The sequence below is a fragment of the Anomaloglossus baeobatrachus genome, chromosome 6, assembly GCF_048569485.1.
Source record: "Anomaloglossus baeobatrachus isolate aAnoBae1 chromosome 6, aAnoBae1.hap1, whole genome shotgun sequence".
Classification (NCBI taxonomy): Eukaryota; Metazoa; Chordata; class Amphibia; order Anura; family Aromobatidae; genus Anomaloglossus; species Anomaloglossus baeobatrachus.
In genome coordinates this window covers 95881630-95896704 of record NC_134358.1, presented here as the reverse complement: position 1 = coordinate 95896704, position 15075 = coordinate 95881630, and positions in this window count along the sequence as shown.

Below are 15075 nucleotides of genomic sequence, written 5' to 3'. Positions count from 1 at the left end.
TTTTTTTAAATGTGGCATTACCAAATATGTGTACTTTTTTCTTTATTTTTGATTTTTTTTCCTGAAAATTTTGTATTTATTACATAGTTATTTTTATTAATTTTCTGTTGTTTTTTTTTTTAATATATATATTTACATTTTTAAAATCTTTTTTACTTAGTCGCTCTATGGGACTTTGACTTTTATTAGTCTGATTAGTATATAAATTAAATTGTAATTCATTACACCTATCAGTGTGACCCTGGCAGAACGCCTGTTAGACCATGCTCCTGGTGTGGTCTAACAGGCCACTGTAGTTGACAGAACAGGAGGTTATTACTTGACCTTCTGCTATTATGGCCACTATCGGGCTCCAGTGATCACAATGTGGTGGTCCCGATAGGGTGAGAGAGGGATCGTACTCCCGCTCTCAAGATTCTAAATTTTGCGATCACTTTTGATTGTGGTTTTTAGAGGGTTAAACTGTACTGGATGGTGCAGGCATTGGCCCTGGCTGTGACAGCCAAAGATCGGCCGCCTATCGCATAATCTGAGCTCCCAGCGGCGATTGTGCGTACACTACTCCTGTGCCCACACGTTCTCCAGGATGTCTATTTTTGGGAAGTCACTACAAAGTAGGACGTACCAGTACGTCCAATATCAGTAAGGGTATGTGCGCACGTTGCTTTTTACCTGCTTTTTACCTGCTTTTTTGCTGCTTTTTCTTCTGCGCTGTTTAATGCCAAAATGGATGTGTTCTTCTATTCAAGCAAAGTCTATGGGAATTTGGGTTTCTTGTTCACACTATGTTGTTCAAAATGCTGCCTTTTTGTGGCAGAACTTTGGTCAAAAACTCAGCTTTTCAAAGAAGCAACATGTCAATTGTTTTTGCCATTTGGGTTTTGCACTGCAAAGCTGAGTTTTTGACCAAAGTTCTGCCACAAAAAGGCAGCATTTTGAACAACATAGTGTGAACAAGAAACCCAAATTCCCATAGACTTTGCTTGAATAGAAGAACACATCCATTTTGGCATTAAACAGCGCAGAAGAAAAAGCAGCAAAAAAGCAGGTAAAAAGCAGGTAAAAAGCAACGTGCGCACATACCCTAAGGGTTAAGGTGAAACAACATCTTTAATTTCACAATGAATGTTTTTTTTCCTGTAAGGCCATGTGCCCATGGGAGAAAGTTACTGAGGAATTTGCTGTGGAAAACCCATGGATTTTCTAGATTTTCCAGATAAATCCACGAATTTACGCAAGTACAGACACTCCCTATGTTATCCTATGGGATTTGAGGAGTGCTGTATCAATGCTGCGGTATTTGCAGCTGTGGAAAATGCTGCAGATTTCCTGCAGCAGCACGTAACTGCATGTCCATTATTCATGCGGAATTATCAGCGTAATCCTGCCTTTCCACTATGGAGATAGAGGACAGGAATTCCGCACGAAATCTGCACTGTTTACGCAGGTTTACCGCAACAATTCCGAAGAAATACTGCAGTAATGGATAGCTGCGGATTCCGGGGAGTTGCTGCGTGAACCTGCGGAAATGTGGCGCCCTGGACAAGCCAGGTCATCACAGGTACTGCAACAACACACCCCACACCCCGGTTAGGAACACCAGTCACACACAAATCCTTGTTGGCTCCCTCCAGGGGCTAATGTCCACACCAGGTGGGGTGGAGCCAGGCGGTTGGCGCCACCCACTGAGGAGTTCACAGTCCTGGAGGCGGGAAAAGGAAGCAGAACAGTTAGGGAGAGTGAAGGAGTAAGTGGCAAGTGAGGAGCAGTCTGACCGTGTCCGGGTACGTGGCCCGGGCACGTGGCCCGGGCACATACAGCAAGGTTGGCAGACGGTGGTGGCCGTCTGCAGGAGAGGCCGATCGACGCGGAACCGTAGGACCGGGGTCGGGCGGTGGCCCGCCGGTACCGAACCGGGGAGCGAAGAGAAGCCAGCACCATTCGGCAGGGCCTACGGACCCCGACCAGGCTTGGAGTCGCCGTTAAACCGGTCAAATCCGTTAGCGACGGGAACCTCCAGGGTTTCCCAGCAGCAAAGACCCGATTGAAGGCAACCGTCCAAACCGTGAAGTGAAATACAGTCACCGCCAAGGCTACAATTCCCAGGGCCAGAGCCTGCGGGCAAAAGGAGCTCCTCCGGCGCCTATCAAAGCTGGGGAGCGGGTTACCGGTGGGAAGCCATCGGGGCCGAAAACACAGTACAGGTGCAGGGAAAGGCAGCCACCGCCAACCTACCGGGTGTGACCACTGCAGCCGGCTGCAGGACCCATCCATCCAGCCGTTTGTTTTACCAGAGACTCCGTGTACGTTATTGGCTGAGTGACCCCGCGACCCTGCACCTCACCAAACCCTGCCATCCACATTCCAGTCACCTCACCGGGCCCCGGGACCACCCAGAACCCCCTACCCACGGAGGGGAGAGAAACATCTCGGCTGCTCCCTGTCATCGCTCCCGGGATCCCCGTCCAGAGCAGCGGTGGTGTCCCAACCTCACCACAAACTGTGGGTGGCGTCACGGACCGACTTCCCAAACCCCAAAAACTATCCCCTTTCACTCACGGGCGAGGAGCGCCGCTCGAGTCCCCGAATCCGTCCCACCGCTCGAGCCACCGAGCAGCGAGCAGCAAGCAGCAGGCTGCAGCAGCGCCGGACCCGAGCGCCAGTGAGAGCGCAGCAGCGACGGCTCCCTCCCCGCCCGCGACAGAAATACCTGCAGAAAAGTCCGCAGGTCCGTTCTCCTGTGGGCACATGGCCTAAGCCATATCATTAAATCTTGAAAAGCAATTAATTATTTTTTATTTATCAGCTGCAGAATGAAACGGCTTTCCTTTTATTCTTTGAGAATTGCTAACTACAAAACAGCTGCAGCCCAAACTGGCAGGGTATATCTAAGGGTATTAAAGGATAACTCGTGATGTTGGCATGTCTAGTTAAGTACCAGATTGGCAGCGGTACATTAATAGTTCAGATCCCAGCCTAAAGCTATTCTTTACTAAATCAATGGCTTGATGAGCTTATTCCTGGTAAAGCAAACATCAGCTGGGATATGTCACCAAACATAGCAATGTCCTCGTTTCCAGAAATCCTCCCTGTAAAAATTCACAGGTGCCAACATGTCTGGGACATTACCTCATTGGAAATGGGTGAACGAGCGGGATTACACCTCCAACACCCTGAATAGCATGCTTCAGGCTGACATATAACCAATTTGTAAACAAAGGCGACAAATCAAAAAATGTAGTTAAAGGCAAAAATTGTTTCCATAAGCTGCAGTGATCCATAACACGGACCAAAGTCACGAAGTAATCCATGCCAGAGAGCTCAGCCCAGGAGCAACCTTAGCCAGTGTCAAACACAGAGCCCCTTCACAAGTGCCAGACACACGGACATCGTCTACCCTGCGTCCTGCCTTTCTGATGTACAAATATAAACTTGTCCCTTGCACTGACTTTTGATCAGGATCTATAGGGAATGTAGAAGCCTTCAAATCATTTCACTCCATTTTCTGCTACGGAAGGATATAGCATCGTGGATTGTCAGGGCCGCCATGAGGGCATGACAACCATGACCAATGCATGTGTAAAGTGCCAGGGAGGGGTAGTCGTGGGCGAGGGTCATGGCGGTCCTCAATCCACCCCGACACAGTACAGACACGGGGGGGGGCAGAGTGGAGTGTGTATGTGGTGTAGAGGTGGTATTTGCTGACTGCTGCGCTTCCATTTCTTCAGCCAGCTCCTTCAGCTCCTTTTCACTTCCATGGGCCTCAGGCCCCATGCGCTCAGTAAGCAGAGGACTACTAGGTAAAACTTGAATGATTTTACTGAACAGATGCTTTACATTTGCTTTCCAGTTTCTTAGAGCAGACACGTCTTCATCGTCATCATCTTTCATGTACATTTGCTTCTGTAACCGGCTCGGCTCTACAGGGAGGGCCGTAATGGGGCGACTTATCCTCCCACTTCAGACCCACTTCTCCAACATGGTACTTGATCGTTCAGCTTGGCTCACAGACGGATGGACCCAGTTGCCCTCCCGCCGCAACTTCTTTCCCACAGGTACTGGCAGATGCCATTCTAATGTGGGGGCGCACCAGCTTCTTTTTCGTCTCCATGACCCACTGGACTTACACTCCACTGCAGATGAACCCCTTGAAATATCTTTGCTGCTTCCTTCTTCTTTTCCTTTCTGTCCTGTCTCTGTCCTGCTTCAATCACCTCCACCCTGTTCACTCCACTCCGCTCTTCTGATACTTCTGGTCCTCCCTTTCTTGTTCTGCACACTATAGCAACATCTCCTTATATAACTGAAACAGGAAGCTGTCTTTTCCTTTATCTCTTCCTGTGCTGGTGAGCCACCCTCTCACTTAACCCTTCTTCACTGTCACTCCTTATAGCCATCCCTTCTCACCAAGGGAACCTGGAACCTGTGACATCTGGTGGCAGCCGGTCGTATTACAGGAGAATGCATTACATTAGCACAAGAATACCATACAATAGTCACAAACATTTACATTGCACTTTCCCTACTCACAACTTCGATCTGAGGGCGGTAGGGCACTGGACACCCTATTACACATTGGGCCCAGTGAAGAGGGGAGCCCGGCCAGGGCCCAGGTTAATTACTTAGCTTTATTAAGCCCCAGGTCCGAGCAGTGGGGCCTGGCCTCTTCACCAGGCCCCAGTCACAGCCACAGCAGAGGGGCCTGGCCATGTTGCTTCAGCCACTACACTGGCTAATATCCATGTGAACTAGCGCTTCAGGGGCAGCACATGCAAATTGCATGTGCTTCAGCTGCATGCACGTCTGGGGGGCGCACATCCAGCTGAAATGCATCACGGCTCAGACAGGACGCCTTATGACGTGGGAGCCAGGAAGGGTGAGTAAAATGTTTGTTTTTTATTCTTTTTGTGGCATACAAATATACCAGGAGGAGACCAGGAAGGAGACATATATACCAGGAGGAGGACAAATATACCAGGAAGGGGACAGGAACCAGGATGGGGACATATATGCCAGAATGTGCCCAGGAGAAGGCTATATATACTAGGAGGAGCCCAGGTAGGGGATATATACCAGGAGGAGGTCATATATACCTGGAAGGGGACAGAAATCAGGATGGGGACATATATACCAGAATGTGCACAAGAGAGGGATATACATCTCAGTAAGAGCCCAGGATGGGCCATATATACCAGGGTGGAGACAAAAACCTGGATGGGGACTTATATCCCTGGAGGGACCCAGGAAGGGGACATACTGTATATACCAGGAGGTGGACATATATGCTAGGAAGGTAACAAATAAACCAGGATGGGGACATATATAACAGGATTGGCCCAGGAAGTGGACATATATACAAGGAGGGGGACATACATACCAGGAAGGGCCCAGGATGGGGACATATTTACCAGGAGGAGGACATCTATACCAGGAGGATATTATATAGAGGTGCAGTGTGTATGGAGGGATAGTATACAGAGGAATAGTGTGTGTGGGGTGATATAAAGAGGGGCAGTGTGTGTGGGAGGATATTATAAAGTGGAGCAGCTTGTGTGGGGTGATAGTATATAGAGGGGCAGCGTATGTGAGGGATATTATACAGAGGGGTAGTGTGTGGGTGGATATTATACAGAGGGGCAGTGTGTGTGTGAGATATTGTACAGAGAAGCAGTGTTTGTGTGGGGGGATATCATACAGAGCGTCAGTGTGTGGGAGAGATATTATACAGAGGGTAATCGTGTGGCGGTACATTATACATAGGGGCAGTGTTGGAGAGATATTATATCATAGATAGCACATGGAAGACACACATGTTCCAAAATCATAGCACATGGAGGGCCATACGCACCTTTTACACGTGCGTGCAAAACGTGTGTGTTTTTCACAGACGTGTGAAAGAGGCCTTAAATTGAGCTGTGCTCTGCATGTTAGAAGATTTCAAAGCAGAAAATACATCACAATTATGGGAGAGTTTTGTTTCCCAACCTCATGGATTAATTGCATGCTTAAAATAACATAAAATAATGGTATAAATAATGACAGATGTAGCATTCTTTCACCTTACTAAGGCTGCTTTCACACATCCTGTTTGAGCGGTGCGGCTCAATCCGGCTGTGCAACCTATGCAACGGATGCGGTGAAAACACCGCATCCTTTGCATAAGTTTTTTAAATGCGGCCCGTCCGGTTTTTGCCGCTTGCGGCATGCCACTGAGCATGCGCAGTGGCAAAAACCACATGCGGCGGCCGGATGAGGTTTTTACCGCTTTGCGCCGCATCCGGCATCCATAGGGATGCATTGGAAAATGCACCGCATCGGCCGGAATGCGGCGCGATGCGGGTATTTTTGCTGCACAAAAAAACGTGCCAGGCTACGTTCCATCCGGCCGCCGCATCGGCTAAATCTGCCGTATGCGGTAAAAACCGTACGGAACGCAAGCCCATGCGGCACAATGCGGCACTAATTAAAGTCTATGCAGGAAAAACGCAACTGGCAGCAAAAAAAAACGGTTGCGATTTTCCTGGAAAGTGCCGGATTGTGCCGCATTGCAAAAACCGGATGTGTGAAAGCAGCCTTATCCCCTGTATGTGTCACTGTACTGAGGTGCAGCGGAGGCAGAAAAGCTCTCTCTATGAATATACCAGAATACACCCTCACCAAACTATGGCCCCAATTTATTATTGCCTTTGAGCTTGTTTTTTGTCTAATTTTGTGCCTTTTTTTTGTTGGCATCCATTCACTATTCTATCTGCTCCTTTTTTTTTTAAATGACATTTTACACACACATATATATATATATGTATATATATATATATATATATATATATATATATATATATATATATATATATATATATATATATAGATATATGTACTCTCCTTAGTGACAGGTGAAAGGCCCATTTTTATTTTTTATTTTTACACATTTTGATGAGTTTGGCACTAACTAAATGAAACTGAATAAACTGAATAAATGTCAGCGAATACCACAAGACAAAAGTTGAAAAGTGACTTAAAAAAACACAAATGATGAATTGATGCCGTTGTGTCCTAATTTTTCCACTGTCCCTTGCAGTATTAGGCTGGTTTCAGACGTTCGTGTTTCAGGTACGTGTGACATCCGTTTTTAACACTGATGCCCCACGTACCCATGTTATTCTATGCTGTGCTCACACGGTCGTGTTTTCACATGGACCGCGTGATCCCTCGTGACCCCGCACAAAAACATGGAGACATGTCCGTCTTTTCTCCGGCAGCACGGGTGTCACACTGATTGCACACTGATGTGATCCGTGTGACATCAGTGTGACACGTACCGGAGAAAGCACGGGTCTCTTAAATAAAAAGATTTTCTATATTTAGCTGTATCCAGCGGTGCTGTCTTCGGCTCTGCTGCCTCCCACTCCTGACCCCCGCTCATTATACTCACTGAATATTCAAATAGTATATTAACCCTTAAAATCATCAATTTTATTAGAATCTCTTAAAACATCAAAAAGACACACAATAACTAACGTGCACAGGTGGAAAAGGGAGGAGGGTTAAAGATAAAGCCCTAAAAATAGACCTCCCTCCTGTCCACTACCTCACGCAGGGGTTGGAACCCTAAAGGAAAACGATATGGCGCCCCCACTCCTCGACGGCTATCCTTAACCTGCCCTAGAATACCCTAATGGCAGGTATGAAAGGTGCTCAAATCTAATAATAATAAATTGCAAAAAAGTGCTCAGTAAGGATAGCCAGTGAAATATGCTTAAAAAAAGGATTGTGTATGCCTCAAATTCCCTCGTGCCCTAATTGCCTCACAATAATCATTTAGTGGGTCAGGGGCAGGTGCTTTTGCAGAGGTTGGGTGGGAGATGGGTTTGCCTAGTCAGAACATAAACCCTAATATCAATCTCCTAACTACCCCCTACCTCACGCAGGGGTCGGCACCCTGGTAATACACGATACAATATGGTGCCCCCACTCCACGAGGGCTGTCCCTGAGATGGCCCTAATGCACCCTGTGCTTATTAAAGCTGCATAGTACTAAGACAGTAAGGGGTACTTGTAACGGGGTGCCAGGGGCGCCTCTGGGCTTGTAGTCGTGGCCCCTTCTGTCAGGCTTACCCCTGGCTCCGCCGTCACTATCGGGACGGGAGATGTCTTGGTGGGGCAGAGTGTGGTGGTGCAGATGTCGTCCAATGTATAAACACTCTCCAGGCATGGTTCGATGCAAATAAAAGACATTCTTTATTTCATAACTCTTTCCAAAAACCGGCAGTTACAGATGACTTCACATTCTTTTCTTAGCTGGGGAAAGCCTGCCCTGACGTCTCCTCCAGTGGGGATGTGCCCGGCTACTCTACTTCACCTGGCTCCCACTTCTGGCTACCCACAGCCCGGACCCACACCGGGACTGCTTCGCACTATGAGGTTCCGCCCGCTCCTTTTCTCTCCGGCTTCCCTGTTCTTCCAGCTCCCTTCTTTCTTTCTTTCCTTCTGCCCACTCAGCTCCACACTCTGCCCCTGGCTGTCTCCTCTCTCCCTTCCCGGACACAACTGCCTTCAGCACACACTTCCCTTCCCCCTAAGCTGCCGGCTCCTCCTCCCTCCTCTACAGTTTCTATGGGGACAGCATTAACCACTTCAGAGAAAACCTGTGCTTCCTTGTAAGGGGTCTGCCCACCCCTTACATACTCATCACTGATACAGCCAGATACACGATCCTCAGGTTGCATTAAATTTCCTCTATGCACCTTTATTAAGCACAGGCACTTTGTTGATTTAAATGCTGCTACAATATATCAATACATTTCAGTAAAGCCACCTGTTGTTTAAATTTGATACATATATGTACTATGCAGTTTAAGTCCTCAGCACAGGCACTTTATATATATACTGTATTTTTCGGACTATAAGACGCACTCCCCCCCCCCCAAAATGTTGGGGGAAATGGGGGGGGGTGCGTCTTATAGTCTGAATGTAGGGCATGGCTGCGGGGAATGAGGGTGCTGCGGAGGAGCGGGTCATCGGGGGTATGAGCAGGCTGTAGCAGCGCCAACCGTGACCACGTGGTTCCGCTCATTTAATATGCACGCCCATCCTCCCGCCCATCTCAGCGCTGAAGCCGGTGCTGGCAGGTGGGCGGGATGATGGGCGGGGGATGCGTGCATAATTAACAGCCGGCCGTGATCACCCCTGGCAACTACAGCCTGAAGTGATCATGTGCGGCTGGATTCACTGCCCCCGCGCATCATCATCAGTGCGGGGGGCAGTGAATCAGTATGCTCACCGACAACGATCCCTGCAGCACTGCGATGTCCTCCTGTCTGCCGGCGGCGGCTGTGTGGAGACTAGCGGTGCTCACAGCGATGATGTCATCGCTGTGCGCACGTGTCCACACAGCCGCGGCCAGCACAGACAGGAGGACATCGCGATGCTGCAGAGATCGTGGCCGGCTCCATACAGGTCAGCGCGCTGCTGCTGACACAGATGGGAGGAGGAGCGATGCTGCAGGGAGCGAGGAAAGGTGAGTATGAACATTTATTTTTTTTTTGTGTGTGCCACAGGATGCGGCCATATAGCAGGATGGGGGTATATAGCAGGATGGGGGTATATACCAGGATGGGGTATATAGCAGGGTGGGGGTATATAGCAGGATGGGGGTATATGAGCAGGATGGGGGTATATGAGCAGGATGACGGCATATAGCAGGATGGGGGTATATAGCAGTGTGAGAGTATATAGCAGGATGAGAGCACATACCAGGATGGGGGTATATAGCAGGGTGGGGGTATATAGCAGGATGGCAATATATAGCAGGATGGGGGTATATACCAGGATGGTGGTATATAGCAGGATGGCGGTATATAGCAGGATGGGGGTATATACCAGGATGGGGGTATATAGCAGGGTGGGGGTATATAGCAGGATGGCGGTATATAGCAGGATGGGGGTATATACCAGGATGGGGGTATATAGCAGGATGGCGGTATATAGCAGGATGGGGCTATATAGCAGGATGATGGCATATACCAGGATGGGGATATATAGCAGGATGGGGGTATATAGCAGGATAGGGGTATATAGTAGGATGATGGCATATACCAGGATGGGGGTATATAGCAGGATGGGGGTATATAGCAGGATGGGGGTATATAGCAGGATGGGGTTATATAGCAGGATGGGAGCACATACCAGGATTGGGGTATATAGCAGGATGCGGCCATATGCCAGGATGGCAGTATATAGCAGGATGGGGGCACATACCTGGATGGCAGTATATAGCAGGATGGGAGCTATACCAGGATAAGGGACATATATATATATATATATATATATATATATATATATACATACATATATATACAAGGCAGGAGGATCATTACCAGGATAGGGTACCTTAGTAGAGAATTTGGGGACATTACCCCCATACAGTGTTAGCAGCAGATCCTCGCCCCATAACAGTGTGTTATGACCACATTTTTTGCTTAAAATTTTATTTTCCTATTTTCCTGCTCTAAAACCAGGGTGCGTCTTATGGTCCGGTGTGTCTTATAGTCCGAAAAATACGGTATATGATTTGTTGTTGGGTGCATTAGAGCCATCTCAGGGACAGCCCTCGTGGAGTGGGGGCACCATATTGTATCGTGTATTACCAGGGTGCCGACCCCTGCGTGAGGTAGGGGGTAGTTAGGAGTTTGATAAATACCGACAGACAGGGAAAAACCAAGACTCAACTCACTGCAAGAACACACGGGAAAAGACAATACGTGCTCAGGGAGAACTAAAGTACAGCGAGGCAATAAACAAACAACAAGGATATTTCCACAGCACACCAAATAGCATACAACAGTTTATAAACAACTGGATCGCCATGCACAAAGACTGGTATCGCGGGAGCAAAGCTAGAGCTATAGTCAGCATGCGGGACCAGGTTCCACCATCCTTAACCCCTTCATGATCCATGACTGATATATCCGTCACGGATCGTTTGAGGTTAATCCCCGCCCCCTACCATTGGCAGGATCCGCGCACATATCAGCTCTATTCAACAGCTGAAATGTGTGCCTGCAAGTTACGAGTGGAATCGCTTTCCACCCGCAACTTTTAACCCCTTACATCTCGCTGCCAAAGTCTGGCAGCGAGATGTATATGTGCGCAGCCATTACTTTTGCTTACCGTCGCCCCCACCGGAAGTCACGTGCGTGATCACGTGACTTTCGGTGGTTGCCATGGTAGCACAGGGTCATGTGATGATACCTGTAGCTAAAATGAGTCACTTTCTCTCAGTGTCGGCATACTTCCGGCATTGAGAGTAAAGCAGCGTATCTGCAGTTCTCAGCTCTGTAGCTGAGATCTACTGATATGGCAGAGCGACCGGATTATTGATCCATATAGCCCCCTAGGGGGACTAGTAAAATTAAAAAAAAAAGGAAAAAAAAGTTTTAAAAAATAAAAAACACCCAAAAAACTAAAAGTTCAAATCACCCCCCTTTCACCCCATTGAAAATGAAAGGGTTAAAAAATAAAAAAATATACACATATTTGGTATCGCCGCGTTTATAAATGCCTGATCTATGAAAATGTAAACTCAAGTTAGTTGACTGGTAAACGGCGTAGCCGCAAAAAATTCAAAACGCCAAAATTACAGTTTTTGTTCACTGCAAGTTTTGCGCAAAATGCAATAACAGGTGATCAAAACGTAGCATCTGTGCAAAAATTGTACCATTAGAAACGTCCTCTTGAGACGCAAAAAAGAAGCCATCACTGAGCCATAGATCCCAAAAAATCAGAACGCTACGGGTTTTGGAAAATTGCGTAAAACGTACGCCACTTTTATTGAACAAGCTTGTGATTTTTTTAACCCCTTATATACAAGTAAACCTATACATGTTTGATGTCTACAAACTCGCACCGACCTCAGGCATCACAACAGCACATCAGTTTTACCATATAGTGAAAACGGTGAATGAAATATCCCAAAAACTATTGTTCGATCACACTTTTTTCGCAGTTTCTCCACACTTGGGATTTTTTTGCTTTTTGCCAGCACACTATTGTGGCACCCTGGACAAGCCAGGTCGTCACAGGTACTACACCAACACACCCCACACCCCAGTTAGGCACACCGAAGTCAAACACAAAATCTTTGTTGCCTTCCTCCAGGGGCTGATGTCCACACCAGGGGGTGAGCCAGGCGGTTGGTCCCGCCCACCGAGGAGTTCACAGTCCTGGAGGCGGGAAAAGGAAGCAGGGCAGATAGAGTTTGAAGTTTGAGGAGTGAGGAGTGAAGTGGTAGAGGAGCAGACTGAGGGCGTCCGGGTGTGTGGCCCGGACGGAACAGCAAGGTTGGCAGACGGTGGTGACTGTCTGCAGGAGAGGCTAGTTGGAGCAAACCGTAAGGACCGTGGACAGGCGGTGGCCCGACGGTACCTGATCGGAAAGCAAAGGAAAGCCAGCACCATCCGGCAGGGCTTACGGACCCCAACCAGGCTAGGAGTCGCCGTAAAACTGGTCAAATCCGTTAGCGAAGGGAACCTCCGGGGTTTCCCAGCAGTCAAGACCCGATTGAAGGCAACAGCTCACACCGTAGAGGGAAACACAGTCACCGCCAAGGCTACAGTTCCCAGGGCCAGAGCCTGCGGGCAAAAAGGGCTCCTTCAGCATCCATCCAAGCTGGGGAGCGGGTTACCGGTGGGAAAGGCAGTCACCATCACCTACCGGGAGGAGAACACCGTGGCCGCCTGTGGGACCCGTCCATCCAGCTGTTTGTTTGACCAGAGACTCCGTGTGAATTACTGGCTGAGTGATTACCACCGTGCCGTGCAGCACAGCGCTGCCCCCGCGACCCTACACCTCACCAGGCCCCGTAGACCGCCTGCCATCCATTCCTACCCCCTCATCGGGCCCCGGGACAACCAACCTCCCTACCCACGGAGGGGAGAACCAACATCCAAGCTGCTCCCTGTCATCGCTCCCGGGATCCCCGTCCAGAGCAGCGGTGGTGTCACCAATCTCACCACAACCGTGGGTGGCGTCACGGACAATATCCCTAAACCCAAACCACCCCATTTCACTCACAGGCGAGGAACGCCGCTCGAGTCCCCGGGATCCGGCCCACCGCTCGAGCCACCACCGAGCAGCAGCAGCAGCCGGACCCGAGCAGTGGGTGAGCGCAGCCGTCCCTCCTCCGCCCGCGACACTATATGGTAAAACTTATGGTTTCATTTAAAAGTACAACTTGTCCTGCAACAAACAAGCCCTCATATGGCAAGATTGACAGAAAAATAAAAAAGTTACGGCTCTCGGAAGAAGGGGAGTACAAAAAAAACAAAAACGGAAAACACTCTGGGGCTGAAGGGGTTAAAAGGGTGGAGGTGGCTGTGATAGGTCTTCAGCCACCTCTGACCCCAGCAGCAATTTACAAGCCAGCAGAAAATACATGTTTGATCTAAATAATTGGTCCTTTTTTCATGAATAAAGAACCCTGTAGCTCATCCCTGGCCTCAGAAGTAAAAAAACCCACTGAGTTCAATGAAGGATTGAGGTACCAGGGGCCCACCTGTAACATTGATTCACTCTGATCAAAATGGGACATGTCTTTATGATTTTCATCGCACCACTTGGTCCACAAAAAATTCCAAGACATACAGTTAGGTCCAGAAATATTTGGACAGTGACACAATTTTCGCGAGTTGGGCTCTGCATGCCACCACATTGGATTTGAAATGAAATCTCTACAACAGAATTCAAGTGCAGATTGTAACGTTTAATTTGAAGGTTTGAACAAAAATATCTGATAGAAATTGTAGGAATTGTACACATTTATTTACAAACACTCCACATTTTAGGAGGTCAAAAGTAATTGGACAAATAAACCAAACCCAAACAAAATATTTTTATTTTCAATATTTTGTTGCGAATCCTTTGGAGGCAATCACTGCCTTAAGTCTGGAACCCATGGACATCACCAAACGCTGGGTTTCCTCCTTCTTAATGCTTTGCCAGGCCTTTACAGCCGCAGCCTTCAGGTCTTGCTTGTTTGTGGGTCTTTCCGTCTTAAGTCTGTATTTGAAATGCATGCTCAATTGGGTTAAGATCTGGTGATTGACTTGGCCATTGCAGAATGTTTCACTTTTTTGCACTCATGAACTCCTGGGTAGCTTTGGCTGTATGCTTGGGGTCATTGTCCATCTGTACTATGAAGCGCCGTCCGATCAACTTTGCGGCATTTGGCTGAATCTGGGCTGAAAGTATATCCCGGTACACTTCAGAATTCATCCGGCTACTCTTGTCTGCTGTTATGTCATCAATAAACACAAGTGACCCAGTGCCATTGAAAGCCATGCATGCCCATGCCATCACGTTGCCTCCACCATGTTTTACAGAAGATGTGGTGTGCCTTGGATCATGTGCCGTTCCCTTTCTTCTCCAAACTTTTTTCTTCCCATCATTCTGGTACAGGTTGATCTTTGTCTCATCTGTCCATAGAATACTTTTCCAGAACTGAGCTGGATTCATGAGGTGTTTTTCAGCAAATTTAACTCTAGCCTGTCTATTTTTGGAATTGATGAATGGTTTGCATCTAGATGTGAACCCTTTGTATTTACTTTCATGGAGTCTTCTCTTTACTGTTGACTTAGAGACAGATACACCTACTTCACTGAGAGTGTTCTGGACTTCAGTTGATGTTGTGAACGGGTTCTTCTTCACCAAAGAAAGTATGCGGCGATCATCCACCACTGTTGTCATCCGTGGACGCCCAGGCCTTTTTGAGTTCCCAAGCTCACCAGTCAATTCCTTTTTTCTCAGAATGTACCCGACTGTTGATTTTGCTACTCCAAGTATGTCTGCTATCTCTCTGATGGATTTTTTCTTTTTTTTCAGCCTCAGGATGTTCTGCTTCACCTCAATTGAGAGTTCCTTAGACCGCATGTTGTCTGGTCACAGCAACAGCTTCCAAATGCAAAACCACACACCAGTGATCAACCCCAGACCTTTTAACTACTTCATTGATTACAGGTTAACGAGGGAGACGCCTTCAGAGTTAATTGCAGCCCTTAGAGTCCCTTGTCCAATTACTTTTGG